Source organism: Heterocephalus glaber, unplaced genomic scaffold, assembly GCF_053883595.1.
Source record: "Heterocephalus glaber isolate CG9 unplaced genomic scaffold, H.glaber_assembly_v1.0 deba00001444, whole genome shotgun sequence".
NCBI lineage: Eukaryota > Metazoa > Chordata > Mammalia > Rodentia > Bathyergidae > Heterocephalus > Heterocephalus glaber.
In genome coordinates, this window is record NW_028258297.1 from 10,482,873 (window position 1) to 10,490,230 (window position 7,358).

Here is a 7,358-nt window from a genome sequence, read left to right on the forward strand (position 1 = left end):
GCCCTCATTCTGTGATGTGGCCCCACTGTGATCACCCTGTCCCCCTCTCCTGCCGCCTGCCACCTGCCTGGGTCTGGGTGGAGGCTTCCAGGCCCAACTCTGGGCCTGGCCCTTGAAGGGGTAGGTGCCATCCCCAGGCCTCCGGCACCCTGAGTGGCTTCTTCCCCTCTTTGCCCTACTCACTCTTGCCTCTTGAATTCCTTATTTCACCTCAAAATTTCTCCACCTCTCCCCTGGACTAGGACCACCCACACCCTCTGTCTCTTTCCCTACCCCTAGAGGTGACTGCCCCAGCCCCATCTCCACTGGGACCTGGATGGAGCCTGCTATGGCTCCTGCCCCAGCCCTGCCCCCATCCTGTCTGTCCTGGCCCCTGCCCTGCCCTCTCCTCTCCAGCCCCTGCCCCTCTCTACCCCCAGCTCCTACCCTAGCCCTGCTTGTCCCTTATTCAGAGTCTCTCCCGGCCTCCACTCACCTAGCTCCTGGCCTCATTGTCATGCTGTCCACAGCAGCCTCTTGGCTGGCTGCAGACACTGTCGGGGGTAAAGGAGAAAGAGACACAGGATAGAGCTTCGGGTTGAGGCGGGGTCCAGGTCTGCTCCCTGAGGCCCCTGTCTGCAGGAGGGCTCCGCCAGACTGGAAAGAGCCCCCCATATTAAGCACCTTCGGGGGCCAGAAACCTTAGACTACAGCCTCCCTGATCCCCAGCACCCCCTCCAGGCCTACCCTGTGCTTACTCCAGGTGTGATGCAAGCCACAGACGTCTCCACAGCAGGCACTTACAGGATGCACCTGAATGAGGCCCCTCTACCTTTTGCAGTGGGGTCTGGGGAACCTGGGAGTAGCTGGCCATTGCTTCTGGTGGCCCTGGGTCCCTGAAGCTTTCTGAGGCCCTTAACGATGTCCAGAGGTCCCCCAGGCATACATGGGATGACTGAGGAGGGCAGATAGGAAGGGGGAACACAGGGGCAGACGCTTGTGGGACAGGGCTGTTTGGGGAGTTCAGACCTGGGGATGCGGTTCTAGCCGAGGCTGGGAAGTGACCAGTGCCAGCTCCTAGAGTCCTCTAAGGGAGCTGGAGAGCTCTGAGGGTCGTTGAGCAAGGGAGGGAGAAGATCTCATCAGTATTAATTTAATTCCTTCTTTCATGGATTCATTGGCTCTGAATCCTTTAATCTGGAAGGAGGAGTCCTCTCCCCAAGCACTCACCAGCTAGGAAACCCTGAAATCTTCCAGGGCCTCAGTTTCCCCATTTGTAAAGTGGGGCATAGCAGAAAACCCACCTGCAGGGTGGTTGCAAAGCCACAGTGAAGATGGCCTGGGAACGAACGTGCCCTGTCCCTGACTGCCTCGGTTTCCCTCCTGCACTCTATCTCTGAGCCTCCCACCTGCCTCCCACCTGCCTGAGCATCCCTGCCTCCCACCTCCATCTTTGCCTTCTTAATGCCAGAACAACGTCCTGGGTGTCTCCCAGCTGCCTCCTGCGCTACCATTGGTTTCTTACAAACGAGGCTTCCCCTGGGGTGGCGGAGGAGGTGGGGAGGGGCAGCTGCCCACTGGAGCTTCCCTGGTGGGCTGTGGTGGCTGCTCAGGGCCCTTTCGGGAGATCTGTGGCTGATTAATATGGAAATCAGGCCCAGCGACTCAGGAGGGGGGGCTCGGGAGGGCACCTGGTTCTGCTTGCCTGGCGGCTCACGGGACCTGCTCTGCCATCCGGGGGGAGAGGTGAGGGGGCCATTGCAGACCCTCCTCCTGGGGCCAGCGTGGCCCCTTGCTGAGCTAGCACAGCTGACAGGCAGGGCAGCAGCGGGAGGTCCCGAGGTCACCCTCTGCTGCCTGGATGCCCCTGGCTGGTTCTTTTCCAAGGAGCCCTGGGGTCACGGGGCCCAAGATGCTGGGTATTTTCAGTTCAAAGAGAGAAACAGGCTGTGGGGCTCCTGTCACCGCCCAGCAACAGTATCAGGCCTGAAAAAAGGCCCTGTTCACTGAGCACATCCTTGGTGTGGTGGCTGTTGATCTATTTAAATCCTACCCTTGACTTGGGCAGATCTTTGCCCATTTTGTACATCAGAGAACAGAGGCCCGAAGAAGCAAAGCTTGCAGGGCCAAAGCAATGGGGGAGAGACCCAAGGTGCTGGTTCCACACCTGTGGCCACCCTTCTCGGGCTGCTGGTGGATGACATGGCCTTCCTGCCCCCTCTGCTCTGGACTGCCCTGCCCCTGGGGGTGGGGGCTGCAGGTGGCTATGCATGGGGCAGGGCCTTGATGGGAGTGCTAGAGACCTCCAGTTCCTGACACGGCCTTATATCGTGACCAGAGGGTCTGGGTTGAGCCAGGAGGGCACCCCCTTCCCCTTACAACCATAAAGGGCCAGGAAATGCCATCATTCAAAGCCCAATTCCTTTTTATTTGTCACATTCTGGGGAAGAGCAGCAATCTAAGCTTAAAAGCAATAGAGGAAATAAAAATGGGAGAGGCAGATGGATTTGGCTACTCTGGAAGCCAGACAAATGGCCCCAGTAGAATGGCAGGCAGCAACCTGAGCAAAATCTTTGCAGCAACAAGAAAGGCCATGGTGTTTGTTATCTCTGCTCTGTAACGAACAGGTGAAGGAAGGCAGACAACACGCAGATGAACCGGGCAAAGGGCAGGAGCCGATGATTCACTCTAAAAAGGAAATACTAATGCTTAACCAGGGCATGGAAATAATTCATTCCTACTCAGATGTAAAAGGAATGGAAATTTTAATAAACGCAATTCCATTCAAATGAACAAATATTTTAAAACATGAAGTTATTTAATCTACTGCTGAATAACGATCACTATCTTTAACTGAACTCATCACATACATGCCTGGCAGGTCTCTCAAAGCTCTACAGTGTTTGCTATGCCAATCTCCATAGAGATGCCAGTGCACAGAGGGGGAAACTGAGGCTGAGAGGTTAGTCACATCATGTGCTCAAGTCACACCGCTGGTGTGAGGCTGAGCAGTCATCTATCAGGTTACAAGCAGGGTTCATTTAATTGCTAATAGTTCTCAAAGTGTGGCCTTGGATGTGGAACCATGGTAGAAACGCTTGGGATTAGGATCTGCTCCTGAACTATTGAATTCAGAAGCTGGGGATGGGGCTCAGCCATCTGGTCCCGTGCTTCTGATGCTGCCGGAGAGAAACTGCTGCTCTGGGCTGCGGGTGAGGGAACAAATAGCGGGCACCTGCCTGCAGGTGAGCTCTGCCAGCCCAGCTGTGTTGAGTTACATAGGGGCCATGGGTATGCTGAGCCTGCAAAAAGGCCAGGAGTCGCACCTCTGAGAAGCCCAATGGACAAGGCTTCCTTCAGGGAGATAATTTAAGACGGTATTTATGAACACGTAAAACAGGAAGCAGTCTGAGTCTCTAGCAATAAGGAACTAGAGGGCCTGGGATTTAGCTCAGTGGTTTTGCCACCTGCTGCGCAAGCGCAAGGACCCAAGTTCGATCCCCGGTACCAAAAAAAAAAAAATACACACACGCAATAAGGGCCTAGGGAAAAATCCGTAACTCACCTGTAAGATGGTTGCTGTGTGGTTTTGAAAAGTGAGTCTGTGAAGCATCTGTAACATGGTACAATGAACATGACAACTGGTTTGCCCAGGACTTTCCCAGCATTAGCATAGAAGTTCTGATTCCAGGAAGCTCTTTGGCCTGAGCAGGAGGAGATTCTTGGTCACCCTAGTTATAATCAGCATTACATTGGTGCTGCACACCGGGTATTTCTGTTCTTCCTTCCTGCTGGGTAAGTGGTTCATGGTGCAGTGGTAGCATGGTACTTCCTCTTTCCTTGAAGTCTGGTGACCACGTGACTTGCTTTGTCCAGTGAAACGTGAGCAGAAGCAACTCATGTCTAGACAGGGCTCCTGGAAACCCTTGTCAGTGGGGCACCTGCTCAGCCTGGGTCCCTGAGTGCCTGTGATGAGCAGAGACCCCCTCCAACTCTGGCCCAGGCATGCAATGTGAGCAAGTCATAACCAGCTGTTGTATGAGAAGCCACTGGGATTTGGGGGTCATTTGTTACTGCAGCATACCCTCACCCGCCCTGACTGGTCAACACGGGGATACGGTATTTAAGGCAGACACAGGTTACAAAATTGCTTTTGGTGTACCCTTGCAGAGATATAACTCTTAAAGAAGGTTGTGTGCTGGAAATAGTTGAACCTGCTTGGAGAGGGATATTTGGGTGTTCTGCCCCTTGGTTGTATGGTCCAATCTCCCACAATGCACGTGTCTTATGACTTTTTGAATGGGAGACATTTTATTAAAAAATTTCTTTGGAGCAAATGTCCTGGGCTCTTACTTATTCAATGAAAATCCTTTGGGGCAGAGAGGAAGAGAGTTAAGTGTTAGCCTGGGAGGATGAAAGGGGCTGGAAAGGTCACAGAGCTAATTCTTAGTTTTTGCTGAGCTCCTGCCAGTTGCTGGATCCCATGGTGATCAGATGCCACCAGCTGATCTACTCTGGGCAAGTCACAAACTTCCTGAGCCTGCACACCCTCATTTGTTGAATAGGAATAAAACTATTTACCCGTGGGCTGCTGGGAGGGTCAGATGTGACACAGTATGTTCTGCTCTGTCTTTCTCATGGAGCCTGTGGCAGGTCTTCTAACAGCCAGGAAGGGTAGTTTCCTCTTGAAGGAGGGAAGGATGTGATATAGTCCAAGGAATACCTAGATGGGTGTATCAGTCAGCTTTCCTACCATTGCAACAAAATACCCAACACCCACACTTTAAAGGAGAGATTTAATTTGGCTCATGGTTTCCGACAGTTCAGTCCATGGTCAGCTGGCTTGAAGGCAGAAACATCATGGCAGAAGGGTGTGGTGGAGCAATGGTGCTCAACTCATGACAGTCAAAAAGCAGAGAGAGAGAGAGAGCGGCAGAACTGGGAAAAAGAATACACCATTCTGGACCGGGGATTTAGCTCAGTGGTTCTGGCTCCTGCCTCGCAAGGGCAAGGTCCCAAGTTTGATCCCTGGTACTCCCCCCGCCCAAAAAAAAGAATATGCCATTCTAGTGACCCACCTCCTCCAACCAGGCCCCACCTCCTAACAGCACACTCAGCTGTGAACTCATCAATGAATGAAGCTGTTGATAGTACAGCACCCCATGATCTAACCACCTTCTGAAACCCTCCCCAACACATGAGAGTTTAGGGGACACTTTAGATTTAAACCCTCACAGTGGGACTAAGGCCCCATGCAGAAACAAAGAGGTGAGCAAGGAGAGGTTGTGGGCTTCGTCTCCTTTGGAGGTTGCAGGGCCAGCATACCTGCTTTTCAGAAACCTTAGGGAAGCCTGGGAGGGGTGGGGTCAGGGAGGCCCATGAAGATCATTATCTGTGCACATAGCACTTTGGGGAGATGTCCCGACTTCCTTGCTGAGCCCTTGTGAATATGTCTCATTTGTAGGATGCCCATGCCCTGGGGCACCGGGCAGTCTTGGTTTTCTCTTGTTCTTGCAGCATCCCTCTAGTCCAGCATCATGGCACTGTCAGAAGGGCCCCACCGTGGGTGATCACCTTGTGGCCCCCTTTGCCTACTGTGTTCCAGATCAGCCAGAGTTGTTTCCTCATGGACCCAGGTCCTCTGCTGAGCCTGGGTCCTTCCCCATGGGTGGGGTAACTGATTGGTCTTACGTGTTCAGGGGGCTGGCATGTTGGCAGAGGTCGAGCATGAGTGGGTGTGCCATGTGACATATGGATGGAGGACAGGGTTGGGGACAGAGGTGACTGGAACGGAGAAAGTACAGGGAGACCCCCCCAAGGTTAAGATCTCTACTGGGGACAGAGGTGGTAGGGGCCTCGTGACCATGCCTGATGCTATCCACCTGCGTGTCGTGCAGCTCCTCTGGCTCAGGGTGAACAATTCATCTTCCTGGCCCCCAAAGCCCCACCCTACTTGTCCTCTTCCGGAGCTGGACCGTCCTCCCCGCAGCCCTGCCCCACAGTGGGGGCCTTCTCACCTTCCTCTGTCTGCTCATCTTCGCAGCAGCACTCAGATTCATCCCTGCTCCCTGGAGCCCAGAGCTGGCTGGAACTTGGCCCTGGAAGCCTGCATCCTCTATGTGCCCAGTGAGGCTCTTCCCCTGGAGGGCAGTTGGTGGCTTCCAGGAAGAGGGGCCTCAGCTTCTGGAAGGAGCCCAATGTGATGGGAACAACTGCATCAGCCAGGAGGGGGAGCGGGGCCAGGCTTGGTGGGCCGGGGCCTCCCTGGTGAACGTGAGTCCATAGAGGCTCATCCACTTGTCCAAGATTTGGACCTGCCTGTCTAACCCGAGGTTTCATTCTTCAGCGCCCTGGGTGAGGTGTCGGGGGACTGGGGGTGTGCAGGTCAGAGAGGCGGGTCCTCCCATCACAGGAAGCAGGGTTGAGGCCGGCAGTGCCCTCGCGGGAGGCGGCCTACCTTTGATTCTTTGATGCTCATACTTGTGAACCCCTGGGGGACGCCTGAGTCATCACTGAGCCGGCAAACATATTTAGCTCCTTTCATCATCCCTAATGAATCAATTTCTCCAGGTCTCACACCTGCCTCCGGCTCAGGCTGCCCGCCTCCATCTCCTGTGCCCTGGCACTCTCGCCCCTGCCCCATCCACTCCTCTCAGGACCACCTGTGCCCCCTGTTCAGGGAGCCTTGGTACTGTGCTGGCCTCTACTCAACAGCTGTTGCCGAGTCCCCCACAGCTTCCTGTGGTGGAGCTGGGGCACAGGGACTCAGGGTCACAGCACCGTGCTCAAAGCCCACCCCCGTCAGAGCCTGGCATCCCTTCACCTTGCAACGTTGTGGCCCCCCGGGCTGGTGTGTGGGCCCAGAAATCCCTGGCCTTGTCCTGCACGCTCACCCTGTCTCTCATGGGCCCCCTGGCTGGAAAGCCCAGGCCTCCACTGTGCTTGCCTTAGGTCACCTCTTCCAAGCAGCCTTCCAGGATGTCCTCCTCCGCACCCTGGCTTCTCCTCCCTTGGCCCCATCTTTGCCTCCCAGGACAGTGCACACAATCTGCCTGTGATAATAATAAACCCAAGTAGCCAGTCAATGCTCTCCTGGGCATTCTGCTTCTATTCAGTGATTCCCATTTTATAGAGGAGAAGTTGGAGGCCCAGAGTGCTCTGCAAACTTTCTTAAGGCTCATGATAGAGCTGGGCCTTGAACCCCAGCCATCTGCATGGCCCTCACTGCTGCCCCCTGTGGCCTCTCATGGTAAGTGGCTTTCATTCTGGTGCCTGAGACCCTGTGCATGAGAAAGTCTCTTTGTCAAAGGTTTGTGCTGCGGAACTCAGCTGGGCCAGGCCCCAGAGAGAAAAATCACTGCGAGAGGGGACACAGCAGA

General features: G+C 54.6%; 1 long non-coding RNA gene across 1 annotated transcript; it reads right to left on the reverse strand.

Annotated features, from left to right (window-relative positions):
* Positions 1–2,378: 2,378 nt before the first annotated feature.
* Positions 2,379–4,553, reverse strand: LOC147827472 (uncharacterized). Its single transcript, XR_015452301.1, has 2 exons — positions 3,545–4,553; positions 2,379–2,667 (listed from the first exon to the last, which is right to left on the reverse strand). It is a non-coding gene; the product is annotated as an uncharacterized LOC147827472 (long non-coding RNA).
* Positions 4,554–7,358: the final 2,805 nt, after the last annotated feature.